The sequence below is a fragment of the Pongo abelii genome, chromosome 9 (assembly GCF_028885655.2).
Source record: "Pongo abelii isolate AG06213 chromosome 9, NHGRI_mPonAbe1-v2.0_pri, whole genome shotgun sequence".
Lineage (NCBI taxonomy): Eukaryota > Metazoa > Chordata > Mammalia > Primates > Hominidae > Pongo > Pongo abelii.
Genome location: NC_071994.2, coordinates 110,706,024 through 110,719,607, shown reverse-complemented (window position 1 = coordinate 110,719,607; position 13,584 = coordinate 110,706,024). Strand labels below are relative to the sequence as shown.

Genomic DNA, 13,584 nt, shown 5'->3' with positions numbered 1-13,584 from the left:
CCAGGCTGGAGTGCAGTGGCATGATCTTGACTCACTGCAACCTCCACTTCCTCAGTTTAAGCGATCCTCCCACCTCAGCCTCCCTAGTAGCTGGGACTGCAGGTATGCGCCACCACGCCCAGCTATTTTTTGTATTTTTAGTAGAGATGTGGTTTTGCCATGTTGGCCAGGCTAGTCTCGAACTCCTGAGCCCAAGCGATGTGCCCACCTTGGCCGCCCAAAGTGTTGGAATCACAGGCGTGAGCCACTGTGCCCAGCCTGGTTGAAAGTTTTCATAGGAGTAGTTAGGACCTATGTCTCCTTCTCCACCTTTTAAAATTAGGCATAACCCCTCTCCATTCTATCAGCAGAGATGAAATTTACTTGTAAAGAGGTTGAGCTAGAGAGGCTCTGAACTTGGTGATGGAAGAAAATGAGATTGAGTTGACATATTAAATACAAGGAGGTTGCATGAAAATCTACCAGGTAAATGTGAGATCCCTGCCATCATTCTTCTCCCACTCAACTCCCAGAACAGAGGCAGCCAGCATAATACTCCTCAGGTAGTATATTAGAGGAGTTATCTCTCAGGAAACTAACCAGAGATACATATAGCTCTCCCCAAAAAAAGCATTAGCCCCCAACTGGGCTACTGTGAAACAGATGGTCAACAAGCCCCACCTGTGCACAGAGAGCATTTTAGGGCCTCATTCTTAAATATGAACAGATAGCCAAGGGTTATCAGACAACTAAGGGACGTTTCTGACATGAATTACAGAGACCCAAAGCAAAGAAGGAGGGAAAAAAAAGGGAATCTGAAAGAACAAGAAACGATGCAAAGAGAAGAAAACTATTAAAACATCATAATTTTCATAGATAAAAGAAAAATATTATACTCATTAAATAGGAACAGGAATCAATGAAAGAGAACTTTAAAAGAATTAGAAAATGTTCTTGGAAATTTTATAAAAGTGTCTGAAATGAAAGACAAAGTTGAAAATATCTATCAAATTTGAGGGAATCTGCCAGAAGAATTTAACAAAAAGATGAAAAATGGTGAGAAAAAGGTTCAACATCCAAGTAACAGATATTCTAGAGAGAAAGAAAAGCGAGAATGTTGGTGAAGAAATTATCAAAGAAATAATACAGGAAACTCTCCAAGAGCTAAAGAACATGAGTCTCTGGATCAAAAAGACCCACAGGGTACCCAGCTCCTTGAATAACAAAAGATCCTCACCAAAGCACATTATGATGAAATTTCACAACACAAAAGTTTCCAGAGGGGGAACAAAAACAAAACAGTTCACACAGAAAGCACCAAGTCTTCAGGAGCATTCATTCTGTCAACAGGAACACAGAAGCAAAAAGAAAAATGCCAAGAAAAAATTATTTCTAATCTAGATTTCTACACTTAGCCAAAATATTCAGCATGAGGAGAAAATGAAGACAATTTCAGACATACAAGACCTTCATGTATCTTTCAAGTATGCCTTTTCTGGAAGCTTCCGAAGAAAGCATTCCACCAAAATGAAGATGGAGAATGAGAAAGACATTGGACCCAGGAATCAGAAAATCCCATACTGGAGAAAGGTGAAAGGATTTCTTAGAATGATGTGAATGTAAGGCCTTTAACAACAATCTAACCAGTTCAGAGTGCATTAGAGCTTAAGGAAAGATGTCTTCAAAAAAACTGGAACTGACAGATTTTTTGACATGTACGAATGCATACAGAAAATATTCACAACTCTGTTGGTTTGGGGATAAATTTGGGGTATGCATTAATAGATAATAAGAAAATTAATAGAAAATAAGATTAATAGGCTGGGCTTGATAGCTCACATGTGTAATCCCAGCAGTTTGGGAGGCCGAGGCAGGTGGATCGCTTGAGCCCAGGAGTTCAAGACTAGATTGGGCAATGTGGCGAAACCCCGTCTATACTAAAAATACAAAAATTAGCCGGGCATGGTGGCACACGCCCGTAATCCCAGCTACTCAGGAAGCTGAGGCAAGAGAATTGCTTGAATTTAGGAGACAGAGGTTGCAGTAAGCCAAGAACACGCCACTGCACTCCAGCCTGGGCGACAGAGCAAGACTCTGTCTCAAAAAAAGGAAAAAAAAAAAAAAGATTAATAGATATTAATAGAAAATAAGAAAAACAAAATTAGAATTACTAATTCTTTAGAAAACAAAAAGTTGTGCAAAAAAAATAACAAGCTATAAATAAAATTTACATTGTCAAAATAAACATTGAATATCTATTTAATCAAAAATAGTGATTTTGAGAGAATTGAGAAAGGAGAAACGTGTATAAGAGAGAGGGATCAGATACGAAAGTTAAATTTTCACTTCTGTAGTGGAAAATCAATAGATCTGATACTTTTAATATACTGAGAAACAGCAGTATAAACAGTTAAAAGAATTAAAATGGTATTCCTGAGAAAGACAAATCTGGAGTAAAGACAGACTAGGGAATGAGTTTTTCCATTAAAAGTCTTGTAGCAATGCAATGTTTTAAATGACGTATTAAGTGTTCCTTTGATATACACAAAAACTTACATTTTACGAAGATTCTATGGAGCTGTGATTTCAGCCCACGTGGAGGCACCAGTCACGTCTTGAGATCCAGTGCCGTTAAACCTTGACTTAAACCACACTTAAAAAAAAAAAAGAAGAAGAAGAAGAAGAAGAAGAAACTAAGGCTTGAGGAACCAGAGCATTGCCTCCAACAAGTGGAGGAATTCCCAAAACCTAAGCCATTCTAGGACAGTATCCATCAGGCCACACATTACAGATGTGTGTGTTGGTTTTGACATTAGATGAAGATGTGTGGGAAATATTTAATAGTAATGTGGAAGAGCTTGAATAAACAAATGTTTACATGGTTCAACGTGATGTATGCTCATTAGCTAACAGAACGTCCAAATCATTTGATACGGTATTATGAATCCTTCCTTTAGGACCAAAAATAATTAAGGGTCAGATATGGCTTTTCTGAACACCGCATTGGAAATGGCAAGAATATTTTTTACACAAATCCTCAGCTAGAGCATATATTCAAAAGAAAGCTGCAGGATGAAAAATCAGAAGAGATATTATTGCAGAACTGTGATAAGACGTGTTAGCATCATACAAATTTCATAAAAGAGACATCAGTGGACATTGATGTGGACCTAATTTGTTGTTGTTACGTTTTTTAAAAAACCTTCAAAGACAAAAGTAGCTTAAAACTTAAATTAAATTAAAAAAATTTATTTACTAAAAAAAAAAAAAAAAGCCACAAATTATAGATTTTTTTCCAGTGGTATATTTTTGAAAAGTCGTTTTCTTTTAGAGATACATACTGAAGTATTTATAAATGAAATCATATGGTATCTGGGATTTGCTTCAAAATAATATGGATGGATAGAGGGTAGGGTTAGAGATCAAACAGCACTGGTCATGATTTGATGATTTTTAATTACTGGGATTCACACTATCCTATGTACTTCTGGATGTATATGAAATTTAAAAAAAAGGTATCAAAAAAAGGTGCCATCCACATAATTGAGAATCATCACAGGTATGCTAGGTATTTTTTTACAGCCAAGCAAGGCTATAATAATTAGTACCTGAATTGGTTTATAACAGAAGTTAGGGGTAAATCTATTGCTCTTTACTAGCTTTGGAAGACTATGAAACAACAATGAAAAGGAATTTGGTATCTAACTCATATCATTTCTATAACTGACTTAGTTCTCTTAGGGTCTCTTTGAATCTTCTAGTCTGGAGAGTCCCCAGTATGCTGTTAGGATATAGTCTTTTTTTTCTTTCTTTTTTTTTTCTGGAGACAGGTCTCACTCTGTCGCCCTGGCTGGAGTGCAGTGCCACAATCTTAGCTCATTGCAACCTCTGCCTCCTGGGTTCAAGTGATTCTCTCACCTCAGCCTTCCGAGTAGCTGGGATTACAGGCACATGACACCATACCAGGCTAATTTTTGTATTTTTAGTGGAGATCAGGTTTCACCATATTGGCCAGGCAGGTCTTGAACTCCTGGCCTCAAGTGATCCACCCGCCTCAGCCTCCCAAAGTGCAGGGATTACAGGTGTGAGCCACCGCACCTGGCAGAAGCATCTTTAAAATAATTATTTATTGAGCTTTTTCCTTAGAGGTATAAAATATAATAGTATATGTCAATGACATCTTAGATTCAGTAAAATATGGTAGAAGAGTTGAGCAGAAGAAAGTAACAATTAAAACACGGACACTCTAACAATGCTTCCTAATTTCGTAAATGTTAAAATGAAGGAAAAAAATTTCTCTTGGAATGGATGAAATGCAGTATTTGTTTTCCTGAAAAGTATCCTTTCTTATCTCAACACTTCATCTCTGTACTAAATCAATTTTTAAAATTAGCATAGCCATGGAATTACATCTACCCTCCCTTTAAGTTTGCCAGTAGTATCCCCACCTCCTCCTACTTGTCCTCATAGCACTAGTTCGAAAATACCAGCTTTGTATGTCTTTCCTTCTGGCCAATGCCAAGCAAGATGCCTTATTCCATAAATACTCAGAGAATGAAAAAGCATTTCCTTTTGTGCCTTTCTCAGTGCTCTGTGCTCAATAGGTCCCACGTAAAAATGGACTCGCACCCTGTTTATCACTGCAAGAAACAGAATCTAGCTCTGCCAACTTAAGCAGAAACGCAATTTGTTCTGAAGGCAACTCACAAAATCTCCAGGTGGGCTAGAGAAGTGGGTATGGAGGCTATGCAGCCAAAAATAACACTTGAAATGCTGACACAGAACTGGCCCAGTAAAGACACCTCTACTGCCACCACCAGGCAGAGACTGGAGTGGCCCCACTGATGTTCCAGCACTGGTCAAGGGGCACTGCCGACTGGAAAATCTGCCACTGGGGCAGAGTTTGGATCATGGGCCCAGGCCCAGGTGCAAGGAAAGGAAGCATCTGGCACTTTCATCTCCTAGAGTGGGGAGTGGGCTCTGCCTCATCACGTAAGAGAGCCCCTGTGATGGTGAATTCTCTGTGTCTACTTGACTAGTCAAAGAGTGCCCAGATTAAACATTATTTCTGGGTGCACCTATGAAGGTGTTTCTGAACGAGACAAGCATTTGAATTGGTGGCCTCAGTAAGTCATTTCCCCTTCCCAGTGTGGGTGGGCATTGTCAATCCATCCAGGGCCTGAATAGAACAAAAAGGCAGAAGAAAGAAGAATTCACCCGCTTTTGCCTCCTGCTTGCTTGCTAAGCTGGGCCATTAGTCTTTTCTTGCCCTTGGACTGGAATTACACCACCAGCTTTCCTGGGTCTCTAGTTTGCAGACAGCAGATTGTAGGACTTCTCAGCCTCCATAGTCAAGTAAGCCAATTCCTCATAATAAGTCTCTTAATATAAATATATCTGCTTTTTTCTGGAGAACCTTCACTAATACAACCCTCAACATGGAAAAGAGATTCAGATGGCACTGTTGAAAAAGAATGACAGTTGTCCACTGTATGCTATAAACAAATACTTTGAAAAGTCAAAACACAATGCAGAGTAACGAAAGAGTACACGTAGAGTACACTCAGAACAAACACATGTTCATCTTCCATCGTTGTCTAATTTGATTAGGTGTGCTGTGCAATTTTATTTTTAGGACTTGGACACAAGCCTATTTTATGGCTACTCAAAATACATATCATCATTTTGAACTAGAATTTCAAATATAACCTTAGATAATTAAAGAATACCTGGAAACAGGCTCCTTAACCTAGTGCTAGTTACACAGCAGATGCACCTATTTTTAGTTAGATTGATAAATTACCTATGGAATAACTAACACATGGAAAAGAATAAGATCATACATTCATTATAAGTCAAAGAAATGATGTACAATAGTCATCTATCACATACATGCTACTAAGCTGAATTAGACATTGGCAGATTTGTGGATAAGTGCCTGGGAGCTCAATTTAAACTGCAGGATAAGATTTAGGAGGTGTTTTTAAGGTCATCAGAATCAACGTCCTACCCAATAAAAGCATTCTCTTTCTCTGATAGGTGGCCCAAAATGCATCACTTTCAGTACAGTATATTTTTTGTTTCTGACCTTCTTCCATCTGGGCTCTATTTATCTGTGAATCCAATAAAGTATAGCATTAATTTCTTCTGTACTGTTTGCTAATGCTCAAGTGAACTAAAACTATTTTTTGAAAATCAAACAGTTGGTAAACTAGGACTTCTACACTATGTCCTTAGCAAGTGATTTTAGAACCTAAATGAACTTCACGTCCATCCTTTTAAAATATAATCTTAGTTTCAGTGCTTGTTCTGGGCTAAGAGATTTCAAATTTAATCCTGATTGTCATCCAAATTCTCTATTGCTTTGAGCTTTGCATTATGATCTGAGTCCTTGATAAAATTGTAGAAATGTCATGGTCAAATAAAGAGCTGTAAGGTAGACCAACAGAAACCAGCTTCTATGTTGGCTTCCATACCTATGAACATTCTTTGGATGTAGCTGATCAACCCAGCTATGACACTACATTCCAGATCTCATTTCTGCCTCTCACCCACAAAGATTACTCAATATTCTAGTTGATAAATGTGTGCTAGAGGGATTGTGTATATATAAAAATTTGATAATTCTGCCTCTATTTTAAATACTCCAGGTTATCTACAGTTTAAAGGAATAGCAGAGGAAATTTTTGGTACAGCATAAAACTCTTTAGTGAAGCAAAAACTATAACTCAACCCATCTGTTTCATAAGTCTTGATTTTAATATATTGGATTCACATATTGGGCTACATATACATTATCCATGAGACAGAATACGAAAGTCAAATTTCTATGTAAAGTATTTTAATAAAGGCTTTTAAAATTATGACTAATGATGTACATAATAGGCATTTTAATTTAAATAGCTTTGATAAATGTTTACCATTTTAAGAGAATGTACAATGGAACTTCTCAACTAAAAGCAATTATTTAAGTTTTTGCTCATTTCAGTGGATTATAAAGCAAAGGAAATCTGAAATTAACATGTCAGTGTTTATGGAATATGGAATCTTCAGAAAATCTGGCTTCCAAATTCTGAAGAGTGGAATATTCCTATTCTTTTAAAGGAAAAAGTAAGAAATGTACAGTAAATTCATTCCAAAGATTGATTCACATTTTAAATATTTATAATGCCAACTGGTAAAGTAAAAAAGATTTAGGGAACAGAGTTTCTGATGTCACTGATGATATCTGTTAAGCCAAAAAACAGCTGTGAGATAAATAAATTATTAGTTTCATTATGAATGAAACCTTCAAAACATATGGTAGCCTTTCACCAACTACCTGTACACACACACGCACACACACACAAATAAGAGAGTTATAACAGCTGAAATGAGCTCTTAAAACCAGCATTCTAATTACCCAAGTCCTAATCCCAATAATTAAAATGGAAACATTTAAAAGTTGTGCAAAGACTTTTGAATCTGCAGTTGTTGGCTTGCATGAGACTGATTTTTAAAAGACACTTAATGAGCTCTCCTTAGCATTTGCCACAATTATTTTGCTTTGCACCAAAAAAGCAAAAAAATCAAATTGTGAATTATTTTGATGGCATCTTAAATATCATATAGAGTACCCAGACATTGTACAAATCATCTACTTTCATTGAGAATAAAGTTATTCATCCCTTGGAACCATAGCAACACTGAAGAGTTTATTTTATAGATATTGAGATTAGGGTTGGCACAATATTATTTTTTTAATTTGCATATCTTCCATTTTACAGCATAGAAACTGATAAAAATATGACTTGCTCATGGTCAGCATAAGTGAGTTGGAAGGTTAAAAGCTCCCAGGATGAAAGAACATACTGTCTTCAGAATTTTTAAATTCAGAGTATCCACTGAGGACTTAGAATATAAAATGTAAATTGGGCACACAATTTCAGTTAAGGTTCTCTCTGGGTGATATTCCACATAAACTGTCATTGAGGATTACTGCAGTAAGCCTTTCTTTAATAAGCCATGTTCATGAGAAGCCTTGCTGAAAACAAAACCTATGATCTAATTGCCTTGAAATTTTAGCAACATCAATACATTCTTGATCTATTTTTTTTCTCATATACTATCAGAATTATAAGGCAGAATGTGTTTGGCAAACATTACAAACAGGAACAGTAGAAAAACCTGAAGTAGAACTGTTTTCTGCTCTGTTGAAAGGATAATCATTTGAGAAGAAAGACCCTAATGAGCTAGTTATAAGTTTTAGTATAGGGTAATTTTTATAATTTTAAGACCTTATTATAAAATTTGAAGTGGAAATTTAACCACACATATGGACACTCAAACACATGAGGCTCTTCTGAAGGATGGTTCCAAAAAAAAAAAAAAACAGATTTGTTGACAGAAGGGCAATCTAGAACGACATTGTATTATCAGTTGCTGGAGTTTGCAAATTGGAATCTTCAAGAAATGAGTAACTGTTCTCTACATGGACTGCAGTGGTTTGATCATCAACTTCCCTGGAAATTTACCATGTTATTCAATAATGAAAGTAGCTTCTGGGTCTTCAAAGACACACATGTATGTGGTGTGCCAGTTTTTTGGAATTAACTGCATTTGGAACATTCTGACTAGGTCCTCTGTGGTACTACAAGCATATAGTCATTTTCACATAGTGCTATTTCTGTAAAATGTACACTCTTTCCATCATCAGAATCTAGTTTTTTAAAGATAGCTGGATCAAATCAGAAATGATCTCAATTTAATTTATTTTCCTACTTGAAGCAACAGATTTGCTAAAACCAAGACATCTGCTTATCTTATTTCAGAAATTTGTGCCAAGAAGCAACTGACTATTGATCGGCATCTCAAATATTATATTTAATTATCTACTTTTATATAAATATAATAAAACCTTTAAATGATATATTCCAGTATTGTGTGATGACAACTTTTTACCTGAGGAGACCAAGATGGTAACAGAATAGTAAACTAGCACTTAGGGTATGAATCAAGAGCAGATCAATTGCTATTTTAAATGCATTGAGGTCCATTCACCGAAGTACCATTTGCCAATTCCTGCACTTGTCCCTTTTCAGCTCTCTCTTCCATTCCCATTGGCAACTATTTAAAATCTTTCAGAATCCCTCTCCCTTCCCTCATTCTCAGCAGGCCACTCTGTCCTCTCACTGAGGCTATCAGATCAAATCCTTCAACTTCCAGCACCACTCTACTGTCTATTAACCCAGATTTTTTTTTTTCTCATTTTCGCCCAGGATAAGATCTCGCTCTTTTATTCAAGGCCAGCCCTGTCAAAACTGCTAGGCATCTCACTCCCTGACTACAGCTGCCCAGCATAATTCAGTGCCTCTTCTAGGCTCCTACAGTAGACACGCCCCTCCACCACCACCATAAACACACACTACTGGTACAGCAAGTCCCAGAACTTATGATGCAGATCCCTCCCCCTGCCCCATTTCCCCATGTCATCTTTGCATCCTTGGCACCTTCCACTAAGCCTAGCAAGCAGAGATACCCAACCAATATGTGTTGAAGTGAAACTGTTCACTTTTAAGCAAGAGTTATTTTCAAAAGCTTGAACCAGAACTGAGCTTGTCCCAGATTGTCTGTAGAACAGCATATGATTTCTGCTCCACTTTATTTTTTCAACCCATAAATGACCCAAAAAGGAGGAATGAAACATTTCCAGTAACTAGGGTTGCCAGAAAAATACAGGCTGCCCAGTCAAAACTGAATTTAGGATAAACAACTAATAAAATTTTGTAGTATAAGTTCGTACCAAATATTACATGGGACACAGGTAAAAACAATAATTCACTATTTATCTGAAATTCAAATTTAACTGGGCAGCCCACATTTTTATTTGCTAAATCTGGAAATCCTAACAGTGCTTTGTTAAAAATTCTCAGAGGACTCGGAGAACGCTTCCTTTAATGCACCTGGGGATTTGTATGCAAGCTCCGCAAACTTCTCAATCATCCAGATTTCATGTCTGTTAATGCAACTGGGTTTCTTTCTGAACATCTCAGTAACATGCTTTAAGAAATGCTGCTTAATTTATTATATGACATTTTCACTTATTTTGTCAATTTCATAGAATTTTTCTTATAATACAATTTATCGAAGATTTTACAAAGAATACTGTAATTTTGCTTAAGATCTCTTGGAAAGCTAACATTTATAGAGTTATTATCATGCCTCAGTTAAGTCCTGGCTGCAAGTATTAATTTTTGAAATTTTCATATTTTCAATTAAATCAGCAGAATGCAAAAAGAGAAATAAATAAATCTTTGATTTGGAGATTTCTTTTCTTCATTAATCAAGCAGAGCAATACATAGTATCCTCCCTAACAGGCTTGCAGAAGCAGCCTGGCAGGCGGAGGTGGAGCCTGTGATGTAACTGCAGTAGGTCTTTGTTGGAAAAGCCTTCCCTAAGTGTAAAACATCTGTAAATTGAAGCACTTCAGCTTCACTGTGCATGGGCTGGCAAGATTAAAGAGTTGCTTCTTTCAGCATCCTGTACCGGAGGCTTAAAATTTTGTTCCACAGAAGAATTCCTTATAGGTCTTTACGAAGATTACGTATCTATCTCACCAAAGCTGGGAGAAAAGCAGGTTTTTTTCTGCAAAAGAGGACCATTTCGAGTACTGATTGCTGTGTGTGCTGGTTTACTGGTAAATGGTGGTGATGCAATGGAAGTTATAACCCAAAGTGTAGGAAAGACGCCCTACAGCCTGTTCCAGTCCTCAACGTTCCCTACGTTAATGGGTTCTTCTTTCAGTGTTCTTGACAGTGATGTCTTACAGAGAAGACATTTATTTCTTCTTCCCATGAAAAAGATTAAGATGAGAGAAATACCTCCCAATGTAGATACAACAGTGTGCCTTTGGCAAAATACCAACTAAACTGACCTCAGAGAAAACTTCTGGGGGAGGGAATGACTAAGTCTGCTGTAACTACGTGTTGTCATAATAGGTTAATGAATTAAGACATCTATCCCAATACAAGCATACTACCTGCTTTCCACCACATTGGCAGCACCAGTTAAGGACGGTTGTCAAGCTACCGGCACAACACGTATACATTGCAGAGATGCAGAACAATGCCTGGATGCCTGCCCAAAATCGGTCTCTCCAAATGACAGACTCAATTGATAGTACCAATCTACGGCCCACTGGGGGTTAGCAGCGTCTTTTTCCTAGGTGGTAGGGGAAACGGATGAAATGTGGAAAGCTCAGGGCACTGTGCAGAGCAGAAAGGCTGACAAACATATTCATTAAACTTGATCTGAAGCAAGTGAGCCCGTGAGGTCGTTCCTGAAATATTCATAAGATGTGTTACCGAACTCGCCGCTTAGAGGTTGAGCAGAAACACTGAGTCAGAACAGCCCGTACCCACACTTGGAAAACAAACAAAAAAAGCACCCACAACAGCTCACCCCACCACCACACTCCACTGCTCTGCTTTTAACAACCCCATCAGCTGTCAGCTGTCACTCCCCACTCGGCTGTCCAATTCTACCTGCCCAGGAAAGAGATGCTCCAGTATTGAAGGGCGGAGTTTCCCAGCAGTTGGAGGAGGCGCAGCGCAACAGCCCAGCCGACCGCTGCTCCCAGCTCGCTGCGCGGAGGACCCCACAGTCCGGCGGCCCCGCAGCCCGGCTGCCTTGCTCCTCCCTGGAGACCGAAGCCCACAAGGCAAGGGGTTCCCAGGGACCCAGACCACCCCCTCGCCCCAGCCAGGCCACCCTTGTCCCGTCTTCCATTTTGGCTCTGCCTGGGATCCCTTCCCCGAGCCCTCGGCGTTAGGTCGCTAGGCGACCTACGCCCGGGCGGAGATGCAAACAGCCTCTCGCGCCGACCTGCAGCCTCTCGGGTGTTAACTGGGAGGACAGGATAGAAGGGGAAATCACTGTCCTGGGTGACCCCAGAGCCCCTGCACCGAGGCAGAGTGCACTTTCATTCACGTTCCCTCTCTGCCCCCGAAGCTTAGCATTTCTGCTGCCTCCCAGGAACAGCGCAGCTTGCGTGATGCCTCGCCTCTTCGCCGCATCTCTCTCCTCCCCAAGGGCATTCGCCCCTAGTCCCTAGGCTCCTCTGGGGTCGCCAATCACCTGGACTCTGGCGGCGACAGGCTCAGCAGCTCCCAGCGCGCGGCGGCGTGGTCTTCATCTCCGCCTTTCCCAGGCGCTCCGGCTACGCGTTCCGCGGCGGCGATCGACGCGCTCGGTCCCGGGCGCCGAGGCTGGACAGGGACGGCCGCGGCTGCCGCACTGGCTGCGGGCGCGGAAGGGGCGGGGGTGGGGCGGGAATCTGGGTCGCGTGGAGCGGAGCAAGCCGGGATGCACCCGGGGCGGCTGGCGGCGGGGAGGCTACCGAGAGCAGCGGGGGAGGGCGTGCAGAGGCTTCCCTGGGAGCACGAAGCGGGCGGCTACTGAGCATGCCCAGTCCGGGAGCCGGGGGCGCGGGCGCGGTGCCAGGGGAGGGAGCGCGGCCCCCAGTGCCGGAGTCTGGGGGGAAAGGGTTAAATCTGCGGACCCCGCTGCTGTGGGAGGTGGCTGCTGTGGCCCAGTTTAATTGCTCCCGGGTGGACTCCCTGGAGGAGCCCACGACAGGAAGATGGTGAGCCTGAGATGACCTGTCAATGGGTTTCCCAGACAGTCCCGGGCAAGGTGTGTTCCCCGCCCTCTCTCTGGATAATTGTCCAGAAGTCAAACTTTGTTTTAGTTCAGCTCCAACCTCCCCCATCTCACCGAGTACCCAGTGACTCTCCCAATCCTGATCCCCACCCCTCACCTGCCTTCCCGGGCCTGCAGAACCCTATCCCTCACCCCCACCGGCAGCCCCCGCCTTTCCCACTCCTGGCCCAGTCGGGTCAGATTCTCAAAGAGCCAGCTCTTTAATTAGGTGTAATTGAGAGATCGTGTCAATCCTGCCAGGTCCATATCTGCATTTCAACAAGGGCTTTAGAAACAATACCGTAACCCCGCGGTTAATTATAACAGGATGAATTATAGACACCCTGGTCTGGGGCTATTTGGGGGAACATTGCTTCGTGGGGCCCCAGAAGCCACTTCATACACACACACACACACACACACACACACACAGAGATAGAGAGAGAGAGACCTGTGCCTTCAGGATTGCATTTCATGTTTGATGAAGAACGTTTTCTCCATAGCTAATCAAAAAAGTCTCTTTAATGAGGCCGCATGGGGTTGAGGAAAGACCAAATGAGCTTCGAGGTCGGCGCTTATTTTAGTTTCATTCATCACTCCAAGCCGGTTACCTGGCCGTCTTGTGCCTCCGTTTCCTCACCTGTAAAACAAAGGGTGGTAATACCTACCTTTGCGAGCTGTTGTGAGGATTACTTGGGCAACCGGCAGCGCAGAGCAGCCCGGATACCAAAGCATCTGCCTGTCCCGCAGTGGATGTTCCCTGAATAAAAGTCTCTGCAGGTTCCACCTCCACTATTCTGTGTTTATGAAAAGTTGGGTTAGTGATAATCCTTAAATGCTGAACATTTATCTTATTTCCTCTTCACATTAAATGATCTTAAAGCCTTGACCTTTCTGATTTTTTTTTATCATTGTTAAATGCATTA

At 40.8% G+C, this 13,584-nt stretch overlaps 1 protein-coding gene across 2 annotated transcripts in view; it reads right to left on the bottom strand.

The window, feature by feature from the left end:
- The window catches only part of ELMOD1 (ELMO domain containing 1), a 76,864-nt gene extending 64,539 nt beyond the window's left edge, over positions 1 to 12,325 (bottom strand). Inside the window, exon 1 of one of the 2 annotated variants that reach the window (XM_054523838.1) lies at positions 12,095 to 12,325. The gene's annotated coding sequence lies outside the window, so the exon portion shown is untranslated. 2 annotated transcript variants of the gene reach the window in all.
- Positions 12,326 to 13,584: the final 1,259 nt, after the last annotated feature.